At 35.6% G+C, this 12757-nt stretch overlaps 1 protein-coding gene and 1 pseudogene across 6 annotated transcripts in view; one reads left to right on the forward strand and one right to left on the reverse strand.

Annotated features, from left to right (window-relative positions):
* LOC111738348 overlaps positions 1-6629 on the forward strand; it is a 10248-nt pseudogene extending 3619 nt beyond the window's left edge.
* CTNNA2 (catenin alpha 2) overlaps positions 1-12757 on the reverse strand; it is a 1043800-nt gene that overhangs the window by 763805 nt on the left and 267238 nt on the right. The gene's annotated exons all lie outside the window — the stretch shown is intronic.

Consider the following 12757-nt stretch of genomic DNA (forward strand, 5'->3'; position numbering starts at 1 on the left):
AATGTCCAGACCCTTGTCTCTGATCTAATGCATCTCTTCTCTTTTTGCATCCAGATAATCTTATCTGAACATCGTCAAATATTTCAATGTGCATGAATAGTCAGTTTTCAACACTCTAAAACTGGTACTTATAGAAGAAGAAATACACCAAGTAAGTGGTCTCCTTTAGAACCTGAATGACAACTAATTACCATTATTTCTTTTTACTTTATATTAATATAAATATTCAAAGTAATATAAGGACTAGCATTTCTAACATCTAATTATTTTCATTTGCTATCATATACATCATTTTGTATGTAGGACATGTTTCATAATAACTTACTTATTTTTAAATTTTGGAAAAGTGAGTTCCAGCGACCCAAACAAAACAATGGCAAAGAGGGGAAATAGCACTTACAGTTCTTCCATCTTAGCATAATATTATAATATCACATAATGAACAGCAATGCTATATTGCATAATAATACACTGACATTTGTAGCATTATATTATGATAAAGCAACTATTCATTATTCCAGAGTAATGAGAAATGGATATTTGTGTCTTCCTCTAAATGTTGGAGGCCCTTAAGGCTTGGTTGAAACTTCTTCATTTCTGTCTCTCTACATTCTTTTCCTAGATCAACTCGGCCATCCCTTTTAATATCATCTATATGATTATCTCCTAAATTCATATCTCCTTGTCTATTAATTCCAAATTCATAGCTCCAAATTATGTTTTTATAGTCATCTTAATCTTAATCCCAAACTGAATTCTCCATTCCATACTCTCCCCTACTGCTCAAACTTAATCCACACTTTGTCTTCTTTTTAGTAATGACACCAGTATCTCCCCCAGTTGCTTAAGACAGATAATTGAGAGTCATCTTTCATCTTTCTTTCCCCTCTCAACTTCCATATTCCATACATACCACACTTTCCTTAATCACCACTCCTACTATTTTGGACCATCTTATTTCTCATCTGGAATATTAAGAAATCCCAACTGGTGCTTTTCCATTTCACCTCCAATCCATTTTCCAACATAGCAGACAGAATAATCCTCTACAAATTTCAAAGCATTATTACACTTCAAAGTCTTATAATGGCTTCCATTGAACTTAAAACTAAATCCCAGCCATGCCAAATGCATAATTCAGCTCCTGCTTCCTCCTTGCTCAATTTATTTCTCTCTATCTTGTTCTCTCTAACTTCAGCCTCAACGACCTTACTTAATTTACTATAGCTCAGCGAGGGCCTTCCTCCTCAAGACTCTTATTGCTCAGGATGCTCTCTTTCTAGAAAGCAACTCTGTCCCCGTTCTTGTCATAATCAGCTCTCTTTCAATCCTGAGGTAACATATGAAAACACACCTCAGACTTGCTGTCTTTGGGCATTCTCTCTGAAGTAATTCTCCTCTGTTATTCACAACCATAGTATCTCATTCATTTCATTTACCTTGGATATCACCTTACTGTTTCTTTAGCTATTCAAAATCTGTCTCTGCTCACCAGATTTCAAGCTCTTGGATGGTAGGAGATATTTCTGTTAGGTTTGTCAATATCACCCATTGCCAGCAAAATGTCTGGCATATAGGAGGCATTTAATAAAAATGTTATGTAGTAATGAGTATAATAATGATAATCATAATATCAGCATATTAGCTCTTATTAAGATATGTACACTATCCTAAGTGTTTTCTGTGTATTAATTCATTTAAAGAAATAAGTACTATTCTCACCCTTCTTTGATGCACAGAGAGGGTAAGTAACTTGTCAAGTCATAAAGGTAGCAAGTAGCAGAGCAGGGATTCAAATATTTTTCTTCTGGCCCCACAACCCAAGATCTTAATCATTCTGCTAGGCTACCTACTAAAACATAATGTTGAACAAAGAGAATATGTTCAATAAAAATATAAAAACAAACGCAAAGATTCACAAAAGGTCAAGGAATTTGAAGACAACATATATTTAATATAAAATTTTTGATGATTTAGAAGGTGTATGTGGGCCATGAAGCATCTCGGAACATCACTCTATAACACTGGGCATCCGCAGCAGCTACAGATGTATAATACAAAGTCTCACCTGATCCTATGGAATATCCTGTATTTTAAAAACACCTTGTATAAGACCATTCAGATTGATTTTACATAGTTTAAAAGATAATGTCAGTTGTCTGATCCAACTAGCTAGATTTTGAGCAAATAGGGGTACTAATAATACGAGGTAGTTTTCAGACTCATAAGCATTGAAACAGTGGGTCTGTTTCTTGAAAGGCAAAATGGAAATATAAGACGTCGTTTGTGCTGTTCGCAAACTGATGTCTCATCCTAGGATTGTTTGTGATGCTCTTGAAAATCACCATTTAACCCCAAAACAGCCTGTGGACACACTTATTTATTGGCTCATACAGCTACTAAGTTATTTTCAACCATAGTGACCCATGCTTGAAGCATGATAACTACAAAATAAATTGAAAAAAAAAAAAAAAAGAAGAAGAAGAAGAAGAAAGAAGGAAGGTGTCTGGCCTCTGGGTAATTCAGAGAAACCATACCTGGCAACAGCAAGTTTGAAAATAACATTTATCAGCATCAAAACAGGACTTCAGGGGCAATCTGAGATAGAAACCATTATTTGCGCTCTTAGATGTTCAAAAGTTGAAGCACTGTAGATTACTTGAAAGATAAAAACCGGGCTCTGCCTGTTTTCATTTCTCCTTACTCGCTTTTCAAGATCTTATCTCATTTCCTTTCCCATTTTTAAGTGAGATTTCTGTCTTCTTTCCTAAATAGATACAGCTCCCTGGATTTAGCACTATTTTGGCTTCTTGGAAGGTGTTTACATTTAATCCTCAGGAGTAAACAAAGTTCTCCAATCTCTCTAAGTAAGGCTAAAGATAAAGCCAGGTTACTTCCTGGGTTGGTCACATACAGAGTATTGGGCAGAGTTTGGGAGCTGGGTGGGGAGGGGGATTTGAAAATGATAAGCAAGTTTATTTTCTATGTAATTTTCTAAAACTATAATATCATATACAATGACATCTCAACCTTATTGTAACAATGAAAACGTGATTAATTAGTAGGGAAATGATGACATTCTTTAGGGTCACAATTGAACAGAAGTTTGACCACATAATTCATGATCATTTAGGTTCTATCCCTGTTTCTCTGTTTAAGATATGTACTATATACACACACACATTCCACGAGATGGGTTGGTTCTGCCTCTAATAGTTCATATTTATAAAATTTTTAAATGTAAAGCCTTTTTCTTATTCATAGACTTAATAGCTATTTATCTATTGCCTGCTTTTCTTTTGACTATGTTCTACATCCAGGCAATAAAATCACACGTAAAGACAGACATGGCTTAGGCCCTGAATAATGAAAAATTGCCATGAGGACAAGAGCTGCACTGCTATGATGCTGTAACAGGAGGACCTGACCCAGGTAAAATCGTCAAGGAACTCTTCTCTGAGGAAAAAGGACATTTTACTGACGTCTCAAAGCTAAGCAGGAGCAACTGGATGAGGCAAAATACCAGTATATGGCAGGAGAGAACCTGTCAAGGTCAAAGGATTGAATAGGTGTATGACTGGGATCTGAGTACAGATAGTGGTGGGCGAGGAGGAAGAAGGGGTGATCTGTAACATATCCTAAAACAGAGAGAAAAGATATCAGGAGTTTTATCTTTATCCTAAGAATGCAGAGAGACTCTTGACATGTTTTAAATCAGGAGGCCAGTAATGAGGTAGGCGCCCTGGATAGGGCCCCACAGGGCAGAGCAAAGACCACAAGGGCCCCAGTGGATGTGGGAAGTGGGCAGCCCTGCGAGGAGGCTACTGAAGTATCCAGAGAGCAAACAATGATTTGGACTACAAGATGCTGAAGGCAGGCAAAAGCGGAATGATTTGAGGGATATTTAGGAGGCAAAATGAACCAGACTTGGGAGCCAACTGGAAATCAGGATAGCGAGAGAGGAAGGTGAGGGGAAGGACTCCTGTGTTATTTTATTCCTCATACCATTTAACATGAGTTCTACTTCAATAATAAATAAAGGTGGTTAAGGGAATAGTATGATGACACAGAGCTATACTATCAGATTTTTATACTAAATATAAATGTTTATATTTGCATATTGAAATGAAGTACTTCCTTAGGCTTAAATTTATTTCTGCTAAATAAAGAAGAATTTTGAATTAATGCAAATCATTCACAGAACTAAATTAACAGCACAAAATATAGTGAGCTCATTTACAGTAACTTTATAAGGAACAAAAAGAATCAAATTTCTATTACATGTAGAGAAATAAGATAATATTAGTTTCTTAAACATGAATTTTCTTTAATTAATCACTGACTAGGAGGAAGAAACATTGAAATCAAATATCAACACCCAAGTTAACTTACAAAAGAATTCTCCTTAGTGTAACTTTCAGAAATAAAGCTACCTAAGAAAGGGCAGGTAATAGCAAAAGCATCATATTCTCTTATGTAGAATAAATTACAACTGAAATGATTAATGGAAAAGTTAAAAGAAAGCATTCTATTTCAAGGATTTAGTTAACCATTGCTATATTTTTCTTAAGTTTTGTTTGTAAAATATGTACAAGACTGAAATATAGCTTTAGCCCTCATAGTCTAGCAAACATCAATTCGAGTCAATGTAGTACGTGCAGAACAAATTTCAATTAAGAAGCACCCAAACCAGGCCCTTGTTCTACAACCTCTGTATGGGACAAACCTTTAGATTTCTTATCTGTCCATCATATAGGTTATTTATTTCAAAAACCAAATTTATAATTCATTTTCCACAGATTATATATATCGCTTTCTTCCTTAATATGTGGTATGCAGTATAGATTGTTTCTTATACAGTTGAGCCTTGAAAAACCCTTGAACAACAAGGGTTCACTTATACACGGATCTTGTAAAGATAATGTAAACTTACAGTATAGATAAATTTACAGGACAGTACTATACATGTATTTCTCTTCCTTATGATTTTCTTAATAACATTTTCTTTTCTCTAGTTTATTGTAAGAATACAATATATAGTACATATAACATAAAAATATTAGAATACAGTATATAGTACATATAACATAAAAATATTTGTTAACTGACACTATGTTATCGGTAAGGCTTCTAGTCAACAGTAGGCAATTAGTAGTTAAGTTTTGGGGAGTCAAAAGTTATACATATATTTTCAACTGTGTGTGTGTGTGGGGGTGTTCAGTGCCCTAGTCCAGACATTGTTCAAGGGTCAACTGCACTTATTTTTATTCTTTAATTTTCACATACCTCATAGTCAACTAGTTTTATGTATTCAAGATAAGTTTGTGTTTTCCTCATTATTTGGTAGAATGTTCAGCATCTCTAAAGCATAATAGGTAAATGAATGAATAAATGATCTTTATCATGCGAGGTACTTAAGAGTTCATACTAAATTGTATTTGTTTGTTTTGCTTGTCTTCTTATTTTGACAAGCTAAAGAAAAGATTTAGATATCCTTGAAATATTTAGTTGTCAGTTTTTGTGCCATTACTATGAGATTTATTTTGCTCATGTTGAACTAAATATTATTAAAACTCTATGAAAAGGTAAATATATTGAAATGAAATCAACGGTTTTAGGAAATATATAAAAGATAACAACACCATTAAGAATTTTCTACAGAATTTTCATCTGAAATGAACATTTCTCATGCAATAGTTCAATTAATAATGGTAAAGATGAATAAATATTGAATGAGAAAATAGGAGTTTTATGATCAAATTTTAGCTCTGCAGCTAAGCAGCAGTATTTCTCAGCAAAGTCATTTCATTTTGAAGAGCTTGAGATTTAATGAAGATAAAAGAAGAGTTAATAGATTTTTCAGACATGTTTCACGGTAAATTTCAAACCTTTCCTTTCTCCTTCCTTCTCAATAAAATTATGTAAACAATGGCTATAATTTGTTGAGTATATATACACATATACACAAAATTAGAAGTGAACATATCACTTTTTGTCCAGGGAAGCTAGGACTAAAAGATTCTCTATTTTTTTCAACTATTTTGAGTGAACTGAAAGACATTCCCAAGATGAGGACTTTGCCAAGTGGGAAATCTGCAGCTCCCATCTGTCATTTATAGCTTTAGTGCTTGCTATTGTCAGAATATTCCCTGGTAATTGAACTTTCACTTTTAAAAATAAACTTTGCTTCCTTTCTAACTTGGGCCCGGCAAAACGGCTCCCTCAAAGAAGGGTGGTGAGAAGAAGAAGGGCCATTCTGCCATCGATGAGGTAGTGACCAGAAAATACACCATTGACATTCACAAGCGCATCCAAAGTGGGTTTCAAGAAGCTTGCCCCTTGGGCCCTCAAAAAGATCTGGAAATTTGCCACGAAAAAGATAGGAACTTCAGATGTGCGAAATGACACCAGACTCAACGAAGCTGTCTGGGACAGAAGAATAAGGAATGTCCCATACCACATCTGGGTGCAGTTATCCAGAAAACGTAATGAGGATGAAGATTCGCCAAACAAGCTCTATATGTTGGTCACCTATGTACCTGTTGCCACCTTCAGAAATCTACAAACAGTTAATGTGGATGAGAACTAACTGCTGATTATCAGATAAAGTTCTAAAACTGCCAAAAAAATAAAAATAAACAATAAATAATAAACCATGCTTTGAGTGCTACAAGCTATGTGGGATGAAAATTCCAGATGTGCTAAGAAAAGAAATATACTTAACAACACGTGAATCATGTCTTAAACAATTCATAGACGATGCATTAACATGGACATCGCATGTATAAAAGAGAATATAATAAAATAACCATGGACTGATAATATAAGCCTGCATTTTTGTAAACAATAAAAGACCCTGGAAAAATTATGTGGCATTTTAACCATTTTCCAACTGACTTCTATTTTAATTTTTCTTCCACTTAAAGTTTACTTTATACATTAGTAGAATCTATCTTTTTATGTGTGCATGTGATGTTCTTAACCCACATGTAGATAACTAAGTCCTTAAGAGACTCACAACACGGAGCAGACTCCAAGCATTCATTCATTCATTCATTCATTCATTCAAGTGCCTACGATTCCTGAGCACTGTGCTAAGGACATACAGAAATGCAAATAGTGCATTTGTGAAGATGGAAGAGAGTAGATAGGACCAAAACAATACTCGATTTTCTTTTTCAATTAATGTTTTACGTTTGCTTCACATGCAATGATACCTATCTACCTGTCTATTGATCTATGTCTGTCATTGTACTTCAAATCCTCAAGTACACGATACGAAATTTACAGAAAATTGTTAACAAAACCCCAAAAACAAAGAAACAAAAAATCCTTTACATAACTTGCCTAAAGGTGAACTGGGGTAATAAAGGTTCTAAAATTTCAAGATTCTAGGGTTCAAGGGTCCTCAGTCCTACCTAAAATCAACTCATTAACAGTCTTAGAAAGAATTCATAATATCCATTCAAGACAAGCATCAAATATGCCAATTTTGATATTTACACCCTATCCTAAGTAATACTAAATTATGAAAAATGAATAAAATGAAAGTAAGCAAAAAATGAACTTCTTAATAAAATCTTGTCATCTGCTTTGGTTAGATAATTGTAGGCATTAGTTTTAACTTAAAGAGCACTCAGAAAAATAAATACCTAGAAGTAGTTAATATCCTTGAAGCTGTATAAATAACCTTGGGACTAATGAGGCTTACTGAAAAGAGCAAATTAAAAACTGAAGCCAAATATGCTTTAATTTGGGTAAATGTGATTTTATCAGAATGGCAGAAAATTCTTAACCACATATGTTCAAAACTTCCCCTTTTAGGTTAAGGGAGTGATTTACGTTGATGGTATAATATGATTTTGAGGAAAAAGGTCCTACAGAAGGATGGTTTATCCCCCTTCTTTAAAACTCTGTAATAATCTTGTGTCAGCATTATTCTGTGATTATCATTCTGTCCTTTATTCACTTTATCTGTTTGTCTCCTGTCCCTCTTATATCTTCAGAACTTGATAAAACTCAGTACAAGTTAAAGGCAAAGCTCATGATTCCTCTTTTCAGTTTTGCCTTTGGTGATCCTCACAAGACTTCATTAAAGATCTCATAAGAAAAAAATGACCAGAATTCAGGTGCTGAAATATCAAGAGGGGTCTCCAGTTGCAAAGATGAAAACCCGTCACAGACAGAGCAAAGGACAAGGGGGAAGTACTGGGCAGTTGAGTGTGGCTGGAACAATGCCGGAGGAGGGCCATGCAACAGGGAGCACCTTGAGAGATGAGGATGGAAATGTAGGCAAGAGCCTAATCACAGCCTTCGTATCTTTGGGCAATGCAGAACCATGGACAGATTTTAAAGCGAGAGATTGATATTTGCTCACTGATTTAACCTGAAAAAAAGGGCAGAAAACAGTAAGAAAGAATAGATCGCTGTACATTTTCTGGTTTGGGTAATTAGGGAAATGAATTCATTTTATCCATTAAATGAAATGAAAAGATGATTTGGTTAAAAAACAAAAAGTCAATGTTTGGGAATTTACTTAATGACTAAAGCGGGGAAGAATCGGGAGGTGCAGACAGAGAGAGCCAAATCTTATAAATTCAACATGTTAAGGATTGAGATGTCTTTCCTGAGCCAGGTATATCACTGTAAAGAAGCTATTTTAACTCTAATTTCCTCATTTACAAAATGAAGATCTTAAGAGTTATTGTGAAGATTAAATGATATAATGCATGAAAAGTGCTTAGGATAATGCCTGACATCCATAAAAGTCAAAAACATTAACGATTATTGCTCGTGTCATTGGCTGCACTGTGTGGAGCTGCCCGTGGGCAATGAGACAAACTTGTTTGGTTTCCAAGGGACCCTTCTCAGTGCCTTTGTTGCATATCCTTTCTCCTGAGCTCATTTCCCTTGGCTTCTTGAAAGGGGACACAAAGTCCTGCTCTTCCTGGTTCTCATCCTTTTTTGCCATTATCTCTTCCTATGGCCATCCTTCAAACACTAGAGAGTTCTGGGTTATGTCTTTGGAGGTTGGGCTTCAATAGATTTTCGAAACCTTAAAATGGTATAAAATTGTTAAGATTGCACTGTATCTCTCAAAAAGATATGATGAAGTCCTAACCCTGACCTTACTAAAAGCAGAGTTATTGCAGATGTAATTAGTTAAAATGAGGTCATACCAGTGTAGGGTGGGTCCTTAGTCCAATATGACTGATGTCCCTCAGAAGAAAGGGACAGAGAGCAGAGCTCCATGTGACTACTGAGGTAGAGATTGGAGTAATGCAACTGCAAGTCAAAAGATACCCAGGACTGAAAGCCAACCTCAAGATGCAAGGATGAGGCAAGGAAAGATCTTTCCCTACAGGCTGCAGAGGGAACATGGCCCTGCCACACCTTTATTTCACACTTCTAGCCTCCAGAACCATAAGACAATAAATTGCTGTTGTTTAAGACACCCAGTTTGCGGTACGTTGTGACAGAAGCCCTGGGATCCTAATATAGAAATATTTCCAAGAATCTGCCTTTTTCTAAAAAGAAAGTTCTTAGCCTTCAAGATTCTCAAAAGGATTTGAAGCACAAGAAATTTTCAGAGCAAGTGTTCCCTGTACTCTCCGCAGGTGATCCCATTTACTCGTGTGACTTTAACTTGAACCTAGATGGCACTGTCTCCCAAATCTCTACCACCAATCCAGACCTCTCCAGAGCTCTAGAACTTTATGTCTAGTTGCAGTCTCCACTCACACATCTAATACTAAATGTAGGACATACTGAATTAGCATTACCCTCCCTATTTCAGTAAAGGATGCCACGATTCACTTTGCTGCTCAAGCTCAACACTGTGTATGTCCCCATGATCCATAATCCAGTCCATCAACATGACTTGTTAGCCTGACCTCTATAATAAATCACGAATCCGTCTATTTCTCTTTCCTCTTTATTCCTACCATCCTGGAGCTGCCACTCTCCTATCTCTCATAAGTAATGCATTTGTCACCCTAGCTGGTCTGCTTCCCCTTTGTCCTCCTCTCATTCATTGTTGTGGTGAGGTGCTAGGACACAGATTAGCATAAAGGAAGTTAAGCACCCAATGTTCCTGGAATCAGCATCTGTGGGGGAAAGGAGCGAACCACGATTTCGGAGAGAAAAGAGTTGTCTGTGAAGCTTATGATGTCTGAGTCATCCTATTTTTCCCCTTTCTTCCTACTTTTAGCACTGAAAGTTTTGAGTCCTGGGAGATCCCTTAATTGGGGGCAAACTGTAACTTTATTCCAGTTTTTGGTCACCCTACTTGTGATGACATCAAACCAAGGTTTTAAAATGATCCCATGGGGATCTGTGAAGTTGGTATAGCTCTTCAGAATCAAGCCTGCAGTGTTACTCTCCCTCTTGAGGAAAGGAGCTGAGTCTTAATACCTCTGCTTTAGACACAAGATGTTCTAGAGAAGGCGACAGGACCATGCACAAAGTGGTTCTTAGCGTTAGAAGGTAATTCTTGGGAGGGCTGACAGCTGAGGTCAATCATCCAGCAGCACTCTCAGGTGGGGCCAACAGATACTTTGAGCCTCACAGGAAATCTGGGTGGCTTCACACAGTGTTCACTATAAATATCATTGCTAAATACGAACATGATGTATTCACAGAAATTCAAATAATTTCTTGTTCTGGAACAAATGAAAGTACATGCCAACAAATCAGGTTAGAGGAACAGAGGCAGGAGTCAGATCATAAAGTTTCTTGTATATGAGGGTAAAGAAAATAAGCGTGACCATGATATCTTTATGAAACCATTTTTTCCTTTCCTTTTGCTGTGATCATTGTAATTACTGCAATACATGCAATAAAATACAATTGAAAAAATTTAGCATCCTTTCATTTTAGTGACTCAGCAAACTAGCAACACCAGGGAACTTCCCAAACCTGATATAGGCATCTATGTTACACCGATAGCTAACATCTTAAAGGTGACAGACTGCATGCTTTCCTCCTTAACATCAGGAACAAGGCAAGGATGACTGCACTCATCACTGCTACCCACCATTATAACAGAAGTCCTAGACAGTGCAAAAAGGCAAGAAAAAGAAAACAAAATGAAAGGTATAAATAAAATTATCTCTATTCTAATAAAACATAGTTGTCTATTAGAACAATAAATGAATTTGGTAGGTCACAGGACATACATGGTCAATTCACACACACACAACACACACAACATACACAACTGTATTTCTATACAATAGCAATGTACAATTGGAAAATGAAAAAAAAATTTTAAGTATAATTAAAAATAACACCAAAAAACTTAGGGCTAACTCTAATGAAATAGGTACTAGATCTGTGTCTTGTTTTCAAAATAAATACAAAATCTGTATCAGTTTTCTGTTAAAAACTGGTGGTAAATTTTAAAAGACTTAAATAAATTGAGAGCTATACTGTGTTCATGAACTGTAAGCCTCAATATTAAGATGTTAATGCTCCCCAAATAAATCCACAGATTCAACACAATACCAATCAGAATGTTAGCAAAAATCTTTTTTAAATAAAGAAACTGAGTCAAAAATTATATAGAAAGCAAAGGAAATAAAATAGCCAAAATTTTGAAAAAAGAATAAAGTTGGAAGATTCATACTACCTGATTTCAAAATTTATTACAAAGATATAATAGTCAATATACTCCGGTATTGATAAAAGTATAGACATATAAATAAATGGGAGAGAACAGATTCCATAAATAGACCCTCACATATATCATCAATTGACTTTTGTCAATGGAGCAAAGGCAAAAGAATAGTCTTTTTAAGAAACAATGCTGGCACAAACAGATATGCATACATAAAAAATAATAATAACTTTGATTCCTACCTTGCCTATATACAAAAATTAGGTCAAAATGAATTAAAGACCCAAATGTGAAACCTAAAACTATAACACTTCAAGAAAAAAATAGGATCAAACTGATGTAACTTTGTGTTAGGCAAAGATTCTTAAACACAAAACCAAAATCAGGAACCATAAAAGAATTAGAATCAATAAACTAGACTTCATAAAAGTAAAAATGTCTTTCCTTTGAAAGACACTGTAACCGAAACGAAAAGATGAGCCAGGAAAACGTGATATTATCTGGGGGTAGATTCTTTGGGGTCCACCACAACTTTCAAGACAATGACATGCTTTTCTCCCAACCAGTTTCACCAATGCCTGGGGATTGACCATTTCTGTTCCATGAATAACACCTTTAAAGGGCAAGCTGAGCATTGGCCAGGCCAAGATGTTTTCATAGCTGTACCACAGTCTGAGGTTCTTCCTACTCAATCCTCCTCCTTTCCTCCCACTCCTATTCCTGTTCCCTCTAACCTTTAACAACCCCTAATAATTCTTTTTGCATTTCTAACTCCAGAAGACACAAATTGGCACAGTAAGTAGGGCGCCAATCACCTAGGGCACTGTAAGCCACGACAAGAATTTGGAGACTTATTTTCTAAAGATAAAGTGCTCTGAAATACTCTAAATTACACTCCAGAGTTTCAATTATAAACAATATGTTTTACAAGATAAGAGCCATGTAACAAGTAATTTTTTTAAAAAGCAAATTTGAAATCATAGATCATGATGACTCTTTGAAGAAGATGATAGTAGCAATCAGCTACTTGGAAAGTCTGAAAAGTAATCCAATTTTACAAGTTTGGGTCATCCACACATAATCTCTTGATAATAAAGTAAAAAGTTTCATCGATGCCCCTCCGCAAGAAAGAAAGAAAGA

Source organism: Pteropus vampyrus, unplaced genomic scaffold (genome assembly GCF_000151845.1).
Source record: "Pteropus vampyrus isolate Shadow unplaced genomic scaffold, Pvam_2.0 Scaffold37, whole genome shotgun sequence".
In the NCBI taxonomy this organism is placed as follows: Eukaryota; Metazoa; Chordata; class Mammalia; order Chiroptera; family Pteropodidae; genus Pteropus; species Pteropus vampyrus.